This window comes from Pinus tabuliformis, chromosome 7 (genome assembly GCF_031772625.1).
Source record: "Pinus tabuliformis cultivar Carrire ecotype Pingquan chromosome 7, CPIR1, whole genome shotgun sequence".
In the NCBI taxonomy this organism is placed as follows: domain Eukaryota; kingdom Viridiplantae; phylum Streptophyta; class Pinopsida; order Pinales; family Pinaceae; genus Pinus; species Pinus tabuliformis.
In genome coordinates this window covers 1,710,508,377-1,710,528,063 of record NC_142293.1, presented here as the reverse complement: position 1 = coordinate 1,710,528,063, position 19,687 = coordinate 1,710,508,377, and positions in this window count along the sequence as shown.

Genomic DNA, 19,687 nt, shown 5'->3' with positions numbered 1-19,687 from the left:
TTGGGATCTAGTGGAGTTGCCGGCTGGAAGGAAACCCATTGGCAGCAAATGGGTGTTCAAAAAGAAGACAAATGCAAAAGGAAAAGTGGAGAAATACAAAGCTCGGTTGGTAGAAAAAGGTTACTCCCAGGTGTCGGGAATTGATTTTGGTGATATTTTTTCTCTTGTTGCCAAGGTAACTTCTATTAGATTACCTTTATCTGTTCCTGCTGCTTTTGATTTTGAGGTAGAACAGATGGATGTGAAGACAACATTTCCTCACGGGGATTTGGAAGAGGAGATCTACATGAAGCAACCTGAAGGCTTTGCGGTGAAGGGTAAGAAAGAACTGGTATGTAAGTTAAAGAAGTCTCTGTATGGGTTAAAACAGTGACCAAGGATGTGGTATCAAAAATTTGATACATTTATACGGGGACTTGGCTTCACTAGAAGAAAAGCAGATCACTGTGTGTATTTTAAATTAATTGGTGACCGTGTTATTTATCTGGTGTTGTATGTGGATGATATGTTGCTGGTTGGAAATGACAAAGAAATTATCTAGGATTTGAAGACCACATTGTCCTCCAAATTCGACATGAAAGATCTTGGTGCTACAAACTATATTTTGGGCATGGAAATTAAAAGAGATCGGGCAAAGAAGAAGCTCTGGTTAAACCAGAGGAAGTATGTTGAGACAATATTGCAGAGGTTTAATATGTAGGATAGTAAACTGGTGAAGGTTCCTATTCCTGTAGGTGTGAGGTTATCTATTCAACAGTGTCCCAAGACACAAGAAGAGGAAGAGGACATGTCTCGTGTTCCATATGCAAGTGCAGTCGGTAGCCTGATGTATGCAATGGTATGTACTAGACCAGACATTGCACATGTAGTGGGAGTATTGAGCAGGTTTATGTCAAAACCAGGAAAGGAGCATTGGATAGCAGTGAAGCGGGTTTTCAAGTATTTGAGTGGCACTAGTGATTATGGTTTGTGCTACCAAGGAAGACTAGGATTGGACAGAGTGTTGGATATTCGTGGCTTTGTTGATGTAGACTGGGCTGGAGATCTGGATCAGAGAAGATCTAGAAGTGGGCATGTGTTTAACCTATTTGGAGGTGCAGTCAGTTGGATGAGTAAGAAACAATCTGTAGTGGCTCTATCAACTACAGAGGCATAATACATGGCAGCCACTCATGCAAGCAAGGAAGCAGTTTGGTTGCAGAGATTGTGTTCAAGTATGGGGTTAGTACAGGGAGCTATAAGGATAGACTGTGACAGCCAAAGTGAAATTTTATTGGCAAAGAACCTCGCATATCATTCAAAGACAAAGCACATTGATGTTCAGTATCACTTTGTGAGGGATATGATAGAAGACAAAAAGGTGTTGCTGGTAAAGGTGGACACTTTGAAGAATACTGCAAATGCATTGACAAAATATGTGAGCTTTGAGAAGTTCTCTTGGTGTAGAGAGACAATGGGTGTTTCAGGGCTGGAAAAATGACTAAGCTTTCTTGTGGCCCCTTGTGGAAAGAAAACAACAAGTGGGAGAATGTTGGGTTGTGTTATATTCTTTCCACGACTAGCCCATGTAATTAACTGGGGAGTTAGAGGGGGGGCAGAGCCCCCCTTCGTTGCGCCGATTGTGTAGCCGGGGGGGGGTGCCACAGGGGGTTTGAGGTGTACCCGTAACCCCACTTTATGGGGTCTGGGGCAGCGCCCCAAAAATTTTTGGTTTTGAACCCTATGTTAGGTTGGGCGGACCCACCTATGGTTTTGTGCATGATTTTCGCACATGTTTTTTGGATGCGATGGTTTTCGGTCCATGGTATTGGATGCTTCGGCATGTATAAATATGTATTATAACATTGAAAGGAACATAATGAAAAATCAAGCTGGTAGTCTCGATTTTGGGATCCAGGGGAAAATCTCGGTGTATATGTGTTTTATGTGTTATGCTCTCGCATTGTTTATTTTCTGTTTTAGAATTCGTATGCAGGTAATTTCTGTACGGGGTTAAAACCTACAATAACTAGCCATTCAAACAAACCCTGTTTTGTTTTGAATGTTGTCTTCCAAATTTCTCCTTTAGCTATTGTAATTTTATGGTAGCCACTTCTTAAGTTCAACATAGTAAAATACTTTGCATCTTTCAATTGATCTAGTAAATCATCTATTTTGGGCAGTGGGTAGCAGTTCTTTACTATAATTTTATTCAATGCACGGAAGTCCACACACATGCGCCATGTTCCATCCTTCTCTGGCAGCAAGACAATAGGTGAACCAAAAGGTGAGGAAGATGTTCTGATGATCCCTTTATTCAAAAACTCTTGGATTTGCATCTTAATTTATGTGTTTTCCATCACTAACATCCTGTACATGCCAATGTTAGGAAGAGGAAAATCTTGTTGCAACTATATCTCATGATGGATTCCTCTCTTGGGAGGTAATCCCTTTGGTTCCTGAAACATTTCGTCATATTGGTTAACTACGTCAACCAATTCAGATTTCAAATTCAAATCACAACCTTTAAAAGCTCCATTATGAACATCATTTTTGGGTTTGATCACGAGAAGCACAAAATTCTTGCTCAAACTCACCAGTCTTTTCATCTGCCCTGCATTAACAAGTAAAATATTTGTTTTCTTACCGTGAGCTCTCACAATATATTCTACTCCATTTTTGAATAAATGATATTTATTTTCATGTCGATGGAAGATAGATTTTCTGTCATAAAGGTATGGGTTGCCCAAAACGATGCCACATATATCTAACGACACAACATCAAGCTCCACTTCATCTATGAATTTTGTAGTAATGACAAATTTCAGTTTACACTTTCTCATTACCTGCAATAGTGCATTGTCACACACCCATCCAAGCGGATACGGTTTATGATGTGGAATAGTTTCCATATTTAAACTCTTGACAATGTTTTCTGAGATAAAATTAGCTTGAGAGCCGTTATCAAACATCGTATCAATCTTGTTATGTTTTGAGATCACCCTTATGTGAAACAATTCTATTCTCCTCTTTTCATTTGGAGATTCATTTTGTGAGTCTGAAGAACTATTGCTGGCAATGGATTCTTTTCCTTTTAACCCCATGGCTGTGATTTTAGTTTCATCACCCGAATCGGATCCCAAATCCTTTTGAGTGGTTGCCATTGTCTTCTATTTTCCCTTGTTGTTGTTTCTTTTTGGTTTCATTTTGGGATGAAGCTTCCAACAGTGAGCTTCATTGTGACCCTCTCTGGAACAGTGTTTGCATGTAATTTTCTCTCCTTCTTTTTTGATAGATTCATTTTTCTTTGCCTTCCCTTTTAAAGCCTTTTATTTTCCCTTACTCTTAAATGGATTTTTACTACCTTCTTCTAGGGTGTTTTTCCCTCTTGCCTCAAGATGAGTGGCTTGCACACACACATCATCTAGATTATTGGGATTAAACATTAAGATAGTATGCTTAAGGTAATTGTGTAAACCCCCTATGTATTTCAACAAAGTGTCCTGTGACTGCAAATCTACACCTAACATCAGACCTTTTTATGAATTCTTGGGTGTCATCTTGCACATTTTGACCTTTAAGCTATCTAAATTTCTGCCAATTCATGATGGATTTCTACATATAAGCTAGAGGATAGAATTGTCTTTTAATTGCAGCAATGAAATAATTCCAAGAAATTGAGATATTACCATGTTTTTAAATCTCCTCTTGGGTCTTTTACTCCCACCATACTAGTGTTGCACCCTCCATTGTCAAGGAAGCTAACTGAATTTTTATGTCATCCTCTTCAAGGTTTTGAATCCTGCAATAGACCTCCAACTAACGAATCCAATTATCAAGCTTCTCTGCATTCACTTCACCATTATACTCGAATTTAACATCAAGTTTAAAAAAAGGTGATTTACTAGTTCCTTTTGAAAAATGATGATGAGTATGAGTAATGGTTGTATTAGTGGAAGAGTGTGAAGATGCTTGTGAAGAAGAAGATGAAGAAGATGGTGGAGAGGGTGGAGTTTTGTCTCCATTCCCATTACCTCCTCCTGAAGAGCCTTCTCTGTTGGGAGGTTTGGAACTTTCTCCTTGCAACCTGGTATTCCTCTCTTCATGGAGGACCTTCACCATCTTTGTCATATCAAAGAAAGCCTTTTTGAAGGTCTTCTCATCTTATGTCATGTTTGTAGGTTCTCCTTCATGAGACCTGATCTCTGGAGTCTGAACTACAACTTGAGGCTGAACTGGTGTTGGAGATTGTTGCAACCTTGCTTTTCTTCCCCTTGACCCAACTTCAAGGCTTCCAACCAACTTTCCTTCACCTCTTTTGAGTTTTAACCTTGTAAGCATGACATAAACTTGCAAACAATTAAATCCTTCTTTCATAAAGAAAACCTAGTGCTCTAGTACCAAATTGATCTGATTTAGAATATTAGCTTACAGTGCTAAGATCTTCTTCAGATTATAAACAAAATGCTTTCATTGTGCTTAACGATCCATCAATTTTTGCAAGCAAAATGAAGATTTGTTATGTTAATTTTATGAGCAATTTAACATAAACCAGAAACTGAACAACAGCATAAGCATGTAAAGAAAATCATCAAAAACACATTACAACAAGCACATGATAAAGGATTTCATCCATCCTGGGCTATGTCTCTTTGGTCCAGCTTCTAATGTCTTGGGTCTCTCTATTATGCTCAAAAGTGTAAATAAAATTGTTTACAATGCTCAAATATTTTTGAAACCTGCTACAATCAGTTCAAAATACTCAAAAATGGCTATCTAGCCTCTTTTTTCATCCAATTTGGTGGAAAACTGAAGAAGTTATGACTTCCATTTGTTTTCCCACTATTCGTTCCACAAATTGCTCCAAACCCAACATGATCCTACAAATTAGCTCTGAAAATCCGCTAATTGGGCGAAAATTTTGCCGCACGACGAGCCATAATCTGCCGGCACCGACTGTCTTATTGCAAATCGCGATTGGCAGAGTTTTGTGGACTTATGGTCTATGAACAAGGCAGGAAATGTGTGATTGTGATGTGGCAGACCTGACGGGAGTATTAACTGGAACCTAAAGTCGCTTTGCATCCGAGATCCTTTCACATTTTGAAATCGGCAAATAACTTGGGGTCTTGTATGTGTGGGACTTTGCAGTGTGCTATGATTTACGATTTCGAGATTACATCGCAACCTGGTACCTGCCGAGGGCCGATTATACAATGTCAACCCTTCACCGATTTGCGATTGTGTTCCATAGCATCGTGCCTCCGGCTGTTTCTTGAAAACCTTCCCGCCTGCCTTACTGCATTGTACCCTTCCCTGCTCGGGGGTTGATTTCTAACATCGACCTGCTTGCGATTGTGATTTACGACATGCCGGGGCCAATGGCAAATTTCCACTTGGCACCTCCTCATTCGTTGAAGGACCTTGCCACATCATCCAATCCTGCTATGTGAGCAAGTCAAACTTGAACTTTGACTTGCTATAACTTCTACATACGAGCTTGGATTTGAGTGTAATTTGAACCGTTGGAATCAGAATGATGAGCTCTTCAATCTGAAGCTAAGTTTATCAAGATTCTGACACTTTCATTTTTGAGCACCTTATCACATAGGAATGATGAGATGTGAAATATTGTGTCAATATGACTCAAGCAAAGTACAAGTAGGCACCATTTGGATGCCCTATATTTGAAGGAATTTTTAGTCCAATTACCTAGCTCAAATGGGAGCATACGATATATGGTTGGAAAGCTTATTTTGAGGCCTTTCCAATGGTATATGGCATGCCTTCTTAAACTACTCATGGTTGAGGAGAAACATGTTTTTTAATATTCATTATACATTTTTCCAATTGCACTAGTCGGCCCAACCAGTGGACAAGTCAACCCTAACCCAACATTCAAACACACTATAAATAGTTGTGAGAAGGAGAATTTCTAACTACTTGACTCAAGAATTTGGTTATGTGTTTTGGAGAGTGAAGGAGCAAGTATGAACTTCATACCTCGTGAACTAAGAAGTGAAGTGAAGTCGAGTTGAAGTAGGGTTACGTGGAAGGGTTTTGGCACATATTTTGAATGGTTTTTAGCATTTTTATTAGGAAGGGTTTTTGTTATGTTTGAGGTATTTTTTCATGGCTGACTATTTCTATTTTTAAGGTAGAGTTTTAGGGGACGAGTTCTGTTGTTTGAAGGTCGAGTTTGAGGGGATGAGTTTTGTTGTTTAAAGGTTGAGTTTCAGGGGACATGTTCTATTGTTTGAAGGTCGAGTTTCAGGGTTGAGTTCTACTATTTGAATATATAATTTAGGCACGATTTGACGTCCATGTTCTGTTGTATTGAAGTCTGAGTTCAGCTTAGAGCCTACAATTATTATAAGTTGGTGCTTATTGAGGATTAGTGTCGTCATCTTCTTGATAGTTTGGAGCCCAAAATTTTTGTTAGTTGGTGCTTATAGAGGATTGATGTCCTCACAAGAGATTGTAATAAATTAAAGATCGTTTTCAAGTATTTCTTCTTCAAATTTTTATTTACATTTTAATCTTTGTGTTCATATATTATGGATGATTGATTATGTGATGTGAATTTAGTTTCAAGATTAAGTAAGTGAAAATTATCAAAAGAAACAAAACATTGGTTCAACCCCTCTCAGTACTTCCAACAATTGGTATTAGATCTGACTTCTTCAAGAACAGTCTGATAGTTGGAAGATCTTATAGAAGGCCACGGATAGTAGAGAAGCATCAATCAAAATTCCTTTCTTTGATGAAACCAATTTTGTCTTTTGGAAGATAAGAATGAGAACACAGTTGATGTCTCTTAGTGTTGGAGTTTGGTAGTCTGTTATAGTTGGATATAAGATCCCATCCTCTCCTCCAACTTATCAATATTGGAGAAAGGCTTATGTCTCCAATGAGAATTATATGAACTCCATTTTAAGTGGCTTTTCAGATTCATAATTTGTTAAAGTTATGCAATTTGAATCAACTAAGGAGATGTGGGACAAGCTTGTAAGCAACTATGAAGGAGATGACAAAGAAGGCAAAGCTTCAGAATTTCCAGAGACAATTTAAAAGCTTGAAAATGAATGATAAAGAAGATGTTGTTCCTTATTTTCTTTGAGTTGATGAATGTCATGTTTCTTATGCAAAAAAATTGGACATCAAGCAAGAAAGTGTAAGTCTTATATTAATTATGACATAGGTTCTGACCAAACCTCTAAGAATAAGCTTATAACCAGCAAAATTATAGATAATGATGGCTTCAATTAAATAGATCATAATTCATTTTCTCCATTATCTAAGTATAGTATAGAGTGCTATAGATGCAAAAATTTTGGACATATGGTACGAGATTGTCCTACAAATTCAAGAGAAGGGTTTTAAAAGAGAAAAACATCAATAATCACCAACATAAAAATGTGGATTGGTTATGTATGTTCAAGAAAATCAAAGTCAATGGTACATTAGTAGAGGGTGTTCTAAACACATGTCTGGATATCAAAAGAAATTTATTACTCTAAAAGAAGAAAAAGAAGGAACTGTCTCTTTTGGAGACAATGGATCTGCAAGAATCATTGGAAGAGGTACAGTAAGCCCTGACAATCATAGGACTAAAACACAAAATGTTTTGTATGTTGAAGGACTCAAACATAATCTTTTAAGTTTTAGATAGATCTGTGATCAAGGTTATGATCTCACTTTTTGTGCTAAAGATTGTGAAAAATGGAAGACTAGTCCGGGAAGATCAGTGGGAAGAGTGATAAGGAATCCAAAAAATGTATATATTCTTTATAAAATTCAAGGCAAAAAATACTACATTGGACAGACATATGAGGGTCGGTTATGGCATAGAAAGCGAGGACACTTGAGCTTTGGTTGTTTACTAAAGATCAATAAAACACAAGCAATGAGAGATATGCCCAAATTCTCGAAACCAACAAGTGCCACCTGCGATTCTTACCAACATGGGAAACAAACAAGAGTAAGCTTCAAGTCAAAGGAGTGCTCGACATCAATACCACTAGAGCTTGTTCACATGGATTTATGTAGGCCAATAAGAAAACCAACCCTACAAGGTGAAAGTTATTTTATGTTGTTTATGGATAAGTATACTAGAGTGGTTTGGGTTTCATTTATTAAATAAAAATTAGAAGCACTAAATACTTTGAAATCATTTAAAGTCTTAGTTGAAAATGAAACAGATATACAAATCAAATGTCTAAGATTAGAGAGAGTAGGTGAACTATCTCAAATGATTTTAATGAATTCTATGAGAATTTTGTAATCAAGAGACAACTTTCAGATACAAGAAGTCCACAATTGAATAGAGTCGTAGAAAGAAAAAATAGATCAATGCAAGAAATAGAAAGAGGCCAAATTACCAGATAAGTTTTGGAGAGAAGAAGTTGTAGTAGTGTATATCACGAACAAAGCACAACTATGAGTTAACAACAACAAGACACCATATGAGCTATGGAAAGGTAGGCCAACTTCAGTTAAATATTTCATAAGCTTTGGAAGAAAATGTTACATGAAGATAAATGATGATAAAGTAGGAAAAATTGATTCTAGAGTAGACTAGGGAATATTCCTTAGATACTTGACAAGAATTAAAGCTTACAAATGCTAAACTAAAGGACTATGGAAAGTTGTGGAAATTATCGATGTAAGAATAGATGAAGCATGACCAAAGAAAGAAGCAAAAAAAAGTTGAGAATTCATAAGATACCATTTACGCAAACCAATAAGAGTTTACTACATAAGAAGAAAAAGAAGAACAAGCACAATCTCCATCCAAATCAACTTTCAAATTTGTGAAAAACATCACCCAAAGAACTAAATCATTGGAGATGTTGATGTAGGGAAACAAACTTGAAGAAGAATGGCTAGTACACCAAGAAAATACAATTTTGCTTTGCTATCCAAAATAGAACCAAAGGATTTTGTAGAAGCCAGTAGGGACCAACATTAGGTGAATGTTATGGAAGAAGAATTGAATCATATTGAGAAAAATGGAACCTAGGAACTTGTTTCATGACCAAAAGATAAAAATGTGATTGGGACTAAGTGGGAAATCAAGAACATGATGAATGAAGAAGGAAAAATTATTAGAAATAAGGAAATAATTGTTTAAGGCCTATACACAAATTGAAGGAATTGAATTTGAAGAAACTTTTTCTCTGGTTACTAGATTAGAAGCAATAAGAATGACCTTGGCATTTTCATGTTCGAAAGTCTTTAAAGTTTATTAGATGGATGTTAAATCAACCTTTTTGAATGGAGACTTAAAGGAAGAGGTATACATTGAACAACCATAAGGCTTTGGCTTGTACCAAAATAAAGATTATGTGTGAAATTTGAAGAAATCCTTTATGAATTAAAACAAGCCCCAAGAGCTTGGTATGCCAGACTCGAGCACTATCTTCAAAAAAAAGGCTTCAAAAGAGGAGTATATGACAACAATATCTACATCAAGACAAAAATAGGACAAATTACTAATTACACTTGTATCTCATTTTTGGAAGAAATTACAATGATATGAGTCATGGATTTGCTCAGGAAATGTCAAAGGAATTTGAAATGCCAACAATTGGAGAATTATCATTCTTTTTTGAACTACAGGTTTCTCAAACCAATAAAGGAATAATCATTGGCTAAACCAAATACCTCAAGGAAATGCTCGAGTGATTCAAAATGGAGGAATGTGCACCAGTCAATACCCCTTTCGTTATCGAATGCAAGTTAAGCAAAGATGATGAATCTCGTGAAGTCAATTCAACACTTTACAAATCTATGATTGGGAGTCTAGGCAGTTGGAATAGTTGCAATATTTCAATCAACACCAAAGGAATCACATATGCAAGTGGTAAAAAGGATATTTTGATACTTTAAGGACACACTAGATTTTGGGCTCTAGTAACCCAAAAGTGAAGATTTCACATTAACAACACACAACTATTGATTGGGTAGGTAGCATTGATGACAAAAAAAGTACCAGTGGGAGGGCAATTTTCTTAGGAGATTTCCTTGTATCTTGGTCACAAATAAAGAAATCATCAATTTCTCTTTCTACAGCTGAAGTCAAATATATAATGGTAGTAGAATGTTATACCCAAGTTCTCTGGATGAAACAAACTTTATAGGACATCAAAGTGGAATATGATCCAACCCATTGTTATTTTCTGCAACAAAATTATTGCAATCAATACCTCAAAAATCTTTTCATGCATTAAAAAACAAAGCATATTCAAATCAAGTATCATTTCCTTAGAGAACAAGTCATCGATGTTAGGTCCCTATGATACTACAATATTCCCCTTATTGTTATTGTTGTTCTAGCCCCTTATTGTTATTATTGTGCCATTGTGCCCATGTATCCCCCATGTTTTATTGTTATCCCATAGAATCCCACTATTGTTATTTTTGTGCCTTTACATTATTATTGTTATGTAGGCTGTGATAATATTGTGACCCCTTAGACTCCTATATATACCAAGGAGGTCTTATCATTTCTATAATCCAAGAATTGTATATTTATGTGATATAAAGGAGGTTCCCCCCTCGAAGAGGCTATTTCTCAAGTCGTTGATCTATCTTTTCTTCTATTTTTTGAGTTGGTTTCATAACATTTGGTATAAGAGCTTTGGATTCTAGGATTTTAGGTCTTCAATCAAGTCATCATGGAATTTTCACTATATATTTTTTTATATGGGTATTTAGAAGCTAAAATTGCAACCACGTGGAGCCTAAATATTGGTGAACTTTGTATATGTTTTTTAGATCTTGGTTTGCTATATTTTCGAAGATATGATCCAAGGAAGTTAGGCTTTTTACAGGCTCTAGAATTCCATCCCAAACAGGTGACCTAGGGGAAATCGTCATAACTTTCTCTCCGTGCATCGGATTTGAATTTCATAAAATGTGACGGAAAGTAAACAAATTGTAGTTTTTCGTGTAGCATTTTCAGGGCTGAAGGTCAAAATAGTGACACGTGGCACTTCGTAAAAGTTTTCCCTACTGAACTAGTCTATAATCTGGTCATCATGGGACATTAGGCATAACTCTTTCTTGAAGAATGCCATCTCGGTCTGAATTGTGGGGTTGGAAAGAAGACTCAGAGGGCTACAACAAGACAAAATTTTATGCCTTGGAGATGTGAAATATAGATATATAACAACTTCAATATTGAGCTCCTAAAAAGAAAGAAAAAAGCGTGTATTTTCTTAAATTTTGCATAACTTTTGTTTGAAAAATCATTTTGAAGTAATTCAAAGGGCATAGTGAGGCATAGATATCATTATTTGATTATAAAATTCCTCAAAACAGAAAAATAGATACACCTAGTAAGCAACCAGAAATCTCTACTATGACGCATGAAGAAGAGGAAGAAATGTAACATGATATATCAAAATTACAAGACCAAGTGCAACAAATTTCGCTCTCACAAAGAGTAACCAAAAATGAATTGGAATCTAAGATGGATGGTTTAGAAGAAAAAATAAAAGGCAACATGGAGGTTTTTAAAGTAGACATGGACGCGATGAATGTCAAGTTGGAAGGGTTGACAAAGTTGTTGCAAGAAAGGCTTCCCAATGGTGACAAGGTAATCCATGAAAATCATGATGATGGAAAAAGGAATATGAATTATGATTTTAGAGACTCCAATGTGGGGTTTAAGAACCACCATATTCCAAAGATAGATATGAAAAAATTTTAATGGCAATGATCTGGTACCATGGATACAACAGATGGAGCAATATTTTGATCTCCATGATGTGCAACACACACAAAAGGTATGAATTGCATCTTTATATTTAGAACCTAATCAATTTATATGGTATCAATGGCTTTGTTCTCATAAACCACTTGTCACTTGGTCAATTTTTACAGAGGAAATGATAGCACATTATGAGGATATAAAGAGAAACACCTTCTTTAGCCAATTGATAAATTTGAAACAAAAGGGTTCAATGGCAGAGCACATTGAAGACTTCTAAAAATTGAATATCAGGGTAACTGATATTTGAGAGGAACATAGGATTGATGTCTTCATAAGGACTTTGAAGGATAACATCCAACATCAGGTTCACCTTTGGGAACCTGATTCATTGGAGAAGACATTCAGGGTGACAAGAAAAGTTGACAAAAAAATTATGGCAACAAGGAAGTCTACCACTCACAATTATAACAATGGAAGTGTTGTCGCTCCTAGCCTTCCACAACCTGCAAGGTTGACACCACAACAATTGGAGGAAAAAAAGCAAAAGGGCTTTGTTAGAGTTGTGATATAAAATACACTAAAGGTCATAAGTGTGATGAGAATAAATTATTATACATAGATTGTGAAGAGGAGGAAGAGTAGGAACATGAAACATCAAAAGAGGAGGATATACACTAGGAACCAACCCCATAAAAAGAAGAAATGAATCCAACCATATATTGTAATGCATTGGTAGGAATTACCACTCCTCAAACTCTCAATATAAAAGGATATATCAAGAAGAAAAAGGTAATAGTGCCGATTTATTCGGACCGTAGTACCCATAATTTTATTGATTGTAAGATAGCTAAGGAATTGAATTGCTTTGTATATCCAACACCAGAGTGTCAAGTGATGGTTGCAAATGGCGGAACAATAAATTTCTCTAGAAAGTGCCATAATATCAAGCTAAGAGTGGGGGAATATGTATTGAATCTAGTCCAATGCTTTCCATTCCAATGGGTGGTGTTGATGTTATACTAAGAGTCCAATGGTTACAATCTTTGGGGATAATAAATTTTATCTTTCAATATTTTATCTTGAAATTTTTTTGGGAAGGAAAGGAAGTTGAATTAAGGGGTACCGCATGGAAACCAAGAAAGATAATCAGCTCTAATGGCATGACAAAGTTTCTGAAAAAATAACAATAGGGTGTAATTGCACAATTATGTTGACTAGAGGTTCAAACATCAAAATCACCTATTTCTCTAGATCTCCAAAAAGACTAGGATAATCATTCCATGGTATTTGAGACTCCCAAAGGCCTCCCACATATTCGTGATCATGATCATGCCATTCATTCAATTCCAGGAAGTGTTTCTCCAATCACCATACCTTGCAGATATCCATATGCCCAAAAGAGTGAAATTGAGCATATGGTTGCATAAATGTTAGAGGTTGGTATAATTCAACCTAGTCAAAGTTATTTCTCTGCTCTAGTGGTATTGGTGTACAAGAAGGATGGATCATGGCGTACATGTCCAGATTATAGGGAGCTTAACAAACTCACTATTAAAGATAAATTTCCCATTCATGTCATTGATGAATTGTTGGATGAATTACATGGAGCAATTTACTTCACCAAGTTGGATCTTCTTTCAGGATATCATCAATTAGAATGAATATTGAAGACATTTTGAAAATAGCACTCAGAACTCATGAGGGTCATTATGAATTTTTGTTCATGCCTTTTGGCTTTACTAATGCACCTTCCACATTTCAAGGTTTGATGAATTCCATCTTCAAACCCTTCCTTAGAAAATTTGTGTTAGTATTTTTTGATGATATACTAATCTACAAAAAGTCTTAGAAGGATCATGTTCAACATGTTGACAGGGTGCTCAAACTGTTGGAGAAGAAACAATTATATGCAAAACCTCCAAATTTTTATTTGGAGTACAAGGGGTGGAATATTTGGGTCATACTGTATCTCATAAGGGTGTTAAGGTAGACCCTAACAAAATTAAAGCCAATAAGGAATGGAAAATCCCCAAAACCATAAAGCATCTTTGAGGATTTCTGTGGTTGACAGGTTATTATCGCAAGTTTGTTAAGTATGATGGGGGAATAGCAGAACTTATAACAACATTACTAAAGAAAGATGCATTTTCTTGGACTCAAGAAGTAACTAAGGCCTTTGAACATCTTAAAGAGGTAATGTGCCAAGCACTAGTCTTAGCTGCGCCATACTTCACAAAAACCTTTATTATGGAATGTGATGCCTCAGGAAATGGAATTGGTGTTATTTTAATACAAGAAGGAAGACCCATTAATTTTGAAATTCTTCCAATCAAAGGAAAGAATTTACATAAACCTATTTATGAAAAAGAAGTGTTGACAAAACTATGTGCACTAAAGAAATGAAGACATTACCTAATAGGAAGACACTTCAAGGTAAAAAAAGATCTTGATAGTCTTAAATAACTTTTGAAACAAAGATTATCTTCAGAAAATAAGCAAAAATGGGTCACAAAGATGTTGGGCTATGACTTTGAAATCATCTACAAAAAATGGAAGAAAAATGTTGTTGCAGATGCATTCTCAAGAAAGGATGAGGATGTGGAAGCATTGCTTTGTGCAATTTCTATTATCCAACCTGATTGGATAACCGAATTTGCAGGGGATGAATGGAAGAATGACAAAGAGGTGCAAACACTCATTCAAAAGTTGCAACAAGATCCCAGTACATCTGATACATTTAGATGGAAAAAAGATAAATTATGGTACAAATATCGCTTATATATTTGTAAGAATTCCCAACTCAAGCAAAATATTCTTCTGGAATTGCACACCTCCCCCTTAGGAGGGCACTCGGGATTTTAAAAAACTTACCATATGGTCAAGAAGGAATTTTTTTTCGATGGCCTTAAATCTAATATTCAAAAGTTTGTGGCAAAATGTTTGGTTTGCCAACAAAATAAAGTTGAGACAATTAAGACTAAGGGTCTTTTATAACCTTTAGTCATTCCAAGTCAGTTGGGAGGAGGTCTCAATGGAATTTATCACAAGTTTAACAAAGTCTGAAAGAAAGAGTGTCATCATGGTGGTATTTGATAGACTTACCAAGTATGCACACTTTTGTGCATTATCTCATCCTTTTAAAGCTAGTACAATTTCTACTGCATTTATGGAAACAATTCAAAAGCTTCATGGAAACCCAAAAACTGTTGTAAGTGACGGAGATCCAATTTTCACTGGAAATTTTTGGACAAAATTATTTTCTTGTCTTGGTACTCAATTAGCTCATAGCTCATCTTATCATCCTCAATCTGATGAGAAAAAAGAGATAATGAAAAAATGTTTGGAAGGATATATTTGTTTCTTTATATCTCATAAACAAACACAATGGGTCAAGTGGTTACCTCTAGTTGAATGGTGGTATAACACTTCCTTCCATACTGCAGCAAAAATGACCCTATTTATGGCACTTTATGGATATCATCCACCATCCATCACATCATCGTTAAGAGAAAATTCTAAGGTTCAAGCAGTGGAAGATTACATTAAGCATCAACAACAAGTTCTTCAACTCTTAAAGGATAACCTCACTATGGCACATAATCAAATGAAACAACAGGCAGATCAACATCACAGTAAATAAGTTTTTATGTATGCAACTGGTTAATTTTACAGTTATAACCGTACATACAAATGTCCCTCAAGTAAGCTAAGAAGGATAATAAATTATCACCCAAGTACTCTGGTCCTTACAAGGTGTTTCAAAAGATTAGTACTATGACATAAAAATTGGAGCTTCCTGCATCTTATTGAGTATGCCCAGTTTTCCATATTTCATGCTTATAGAAGGTTATTAATGACAAGCTCCCAGTTCAAATAGTAATGTTAGAACTTGACGAAGAAGGAAAAATAATATTGGAGCCTGAAGCAGTCACAGAAACAATAACCCGACAACTACATAATTGATTAATTTCAGAGTATCTCATTAAGTGGAAGAACTTCCTCGATGAAGATTCCACATGGGGGGATGAGAATTTTATATAGAAGCATCACGAACTACTCAAGCATTGAGGACGACACTTTTTTGAAGGAGAGGGGCATGTTAGGTCCCTATAATACTAGTGTATTCCCCTTATTGTTATTTTTATTGTTGTGCCCTTACATTATTATTGTTATGTAGGCTTTGATTATATCGTGACCCCTTAGACTCCTCTATATACCAAGGAGGTCTTATCATTTGTATCATCCAAAAATTGTACATTTATGTGATGTAAAGGAGGTTGCCCCTTCGAAGAGGCTATTTCTCAAGTCGTTGATCTATCTTTTCTTCTATTTTTCAAGCTGGTTGCATAAAAATCGAATAGAATTTCAAGATAGAATATCTTGGTACCAACAAAAAGAGTGTTTACATCTTTAGCAAACCTCTTCATAGAGAAACTTTTGAATACCTCAAGCAAATGTTGGGATTGATCTCTCCTTTATCTCAATAAAGGAATCACGAAATCAGGGGGTGCACCCTTTTCTATTGATGTCAATGGGGGAGAGAATGCATATAGGGGGAGAAACTAACTAGAAGTATGAAGATAATTCAGATAATAGGAGTGATCATTAGAGGGGAGATTGTTGAAAATGGTTGTTATTGATGCCAAAAGGTTTCTAAATGAAAGGAAATAACACAGTCAAAGGGAATATTTCGAGACCTTTCCAATGGTATATGGCACTCCCTCTAATTCATAAGAATGAGGAGATATGAAATATTTTGTCAAGATGGTCCAACCAAAGTACAAACATGGCCCATTTGGAGACCCTATATTTGAAGGAATTTTTACTCCAATTACCTAGCTCAAATAGGAGCATAGGATATATGATTAGAAAGCCCATCTTGAGGCCGTTCCAACAATATATGGCACACCTTCTATCTTCCCATGGTTGAGGATAAATGATGTTTTTAATATTCATTATATATTCTATCAGTTGCACCAGTCAACCTAGCTAATGAACAAGTTGTCCTAACCCAACATTGAAATGCACCACAAATAGGCATTAGAAGGAGCATTTTTAACTAATTGACATCTCGAAAATTTGGTTATGTGTTTAGAAGAGTGAAGGGGTAGGTCCAAAGTTCATACATCATGAACTAAGAAGAAGTGAAGTGAAGCAGAGTTAACGTAGCTTTATGTGGAAGGGTTTTGACACATATTTTGAAGGTTTTTTGGCATTGTTCTTGAGAAGCATTTTTGGTATGTTTGAGATTTGTTTTCAGGGCTGAGTATTGTTATTTTGAAGGTCGAGTTTCAAGGGACAAGTTCTGTTGTTTGAAGGCCAAGTTTCAGGGGACGAGTTATGTTGTTTGAATGTTGAGTTTCAGGGCCAAGTTCTTCTATTTGAAGATCTAGTTCAGGCCTGAGTTAAAGTCGATGTTCTGGTGTATTGAAAGTTGAGTTCAGGTTGGAGCCTGTAATTAGTGTAAGTTGGTGCTTACTAAGGATTGTTTCCTCATCTTCATCTTATTACAATCTCTTGTGTCCTCACAAGAGATTTTAATAAATTAAAGATTATTTTCAAGTTTTTCTTCTTCAAATTTGGATTTGCACTTTAATATTTATGTTCATATATTGTGGATGATTTCTTATGTGATGTGAATTTAGTTTCAAGATTAACTACGTGAAAATTTGTCAAAAGTAACGAAATATTGGTTCAGCCCCCTCTAAGTATTTCCAACAAAGGTATGATGTTTTTTAGTAAGGGATCAAGTACATAACAAGTTGTGCTAGAAAAAATTAGAAATGACTTCAATAGGATTTAGCGACAAAGCTTTAGTGTATGCAAAAGAAAAATGAAGACCTCAAACAAAGGTAGGAGCTAAAGGAAATAGGTTCTCATATAAAGTAGTTAGAAGAAGAATCAAGTGAAAAGATGCAAAAGGAAAAGTTTTCGTAGAAGTGAAAGCAAAGGGAAAAAAACTTTGACATTAGTGTGAATAAGAGGAAATGCACCATCATAATGAAGGATATCAAAAGAGTATAATTGAGAGCAACTCCATTTACATAAAGGTGGAAGAAAAATAAAATGTTGAGTGTCTACAACATGAAGCCTTAGAAAAGTAAAAAAAGAATGACTATGATAGGAAGAAGGTGCAAAAATAAAGAAAAAAGGATGACTATGATGGGAAGTGCATGTCAAATGAAAAAAAGATTGAAAAGATAATAAAAGTTAAGTGACTAAAACATTAAACTTTTACAAAATTTCAAAAATAATAATAATATGATCAATAAAATTCGAAAGCAAAACAAATCAAAGAAAAAAACAAAGCAAAAAAAACTTTCATCATTAATTTTATACTTATTAATAAAAAATAACTTTAATCATAAACAAAAATAAATATTAAAATGTATCTTACTTATATGTAAAAAAAAATTGATTAGATATCTTTCTCATTCCTATATTATATTGAAAAACAAAAACCTCATTGATAAACAAAATTAAACTCTATTAAATTTAAATATTTGATTATATAAAATCAAAGTAGTTATTTTCAATAATAAATAGAATAAAGATGTTATAAAATATTTTTTGATTCAATTATTTTTGTTTGTTTGTTAGAAAATGTGAGCCTTGAAATGACTGACACGCTTAATTTGTGGTTTGAGTACCTGCCATCTAGGGGCATTTAAGCCCTTAGCATAGATGGATGTTTGCCCACGGGGTTTCAAATCGATGACCTTTTCACCATAGGGTGCCTTAATAAAACACTTGCATGTGGCCTCGGCCACATCAATGCTTAGCATAGATAGATGTTTGCCCATGAGGTTTCAAATTGATGACCTTTTTACCATAAAGTGCCTTAATAAAACACTTGGCACTATCTATTCTATCCCTCGTAAATTATTTTTAATTCAATAATAATTAATAACAAATTTTTAAATAATTTTTTTTAAAAATTATGTGGAAATAATCACTTTTAAAAAACCAAATCTTTAACTAAATTTATATAGCACATTTCTAGATAAATATAAATGAAAATGATTACTTTTAAAAACACACATTAAATAATCACAAATAAACAAAGCTGCTTTTTAAAAACCAATTATTTTAATAAACTATAATTAATAATAATTTTTTTATTAAATATAAATGCAGAGAGACGCTTTTGAAACTTTTATATAACAAATTTATTAAGTAAATTATCACTTTTAAAAAACAAATCTTTAACTAAATTTATATAACAAATTTCTAAATAAATATAAATGAAAATAATTACATTTAGAATATGCATCTTAAAAAAAAATTATTACTTTTAGAAAACACACATTAAATAATCACAAGCAAACAAATCCGTTTTTTATGAATTGGTGTTGTTTTAATGCAAGAAGGAAGACCCATTGATTTTGAAATTCTTCCAACCAAAGGAAAGAATTTACACAAAGTTATTTATGAAAAAGAAATGTTGACAATACTACATGCACTAAAGCAATGGAGACCTTACCTAATGAGAAGACACTTCAAGGTAAAAACAAATCATGGTAGTCTTAAATACCTTTTGGAACAGAGATTATCTTTAGAAAATAAGCAAAAGTGGGTCACAAAGATGTTTGGTTATGACTTTGAAATCATCTACAAAAAAGGGAAGAAAAATGTTGTTGCAAATGCATTCTTAAGAAAGGATGAGGATGTGGAAGCATTGTTTTGTGTCATTTCTATTATCCAACCTGATTGGAGAACTGAAGTAGGGGATGAAAGGAAGAATGACAAAAAGTTGCAAACACTCATTCAAAAGTTGCAACAAGATCCCAGTACATCTGATACATTTAGATGGAAAAATGATTCATTATGGTACAAATATCGCTTATATCTTTGTAAGAATTCCCAACTCAAGCAAAATATTCTTTTGGAATTACACACCTCTCCCTTAGGAGGTCACTCGAGATTTTAAAAAACTTACCATATGGTCAAGAAGGAATTTTTTTGGGATGGCCTTAAATATGATATTCA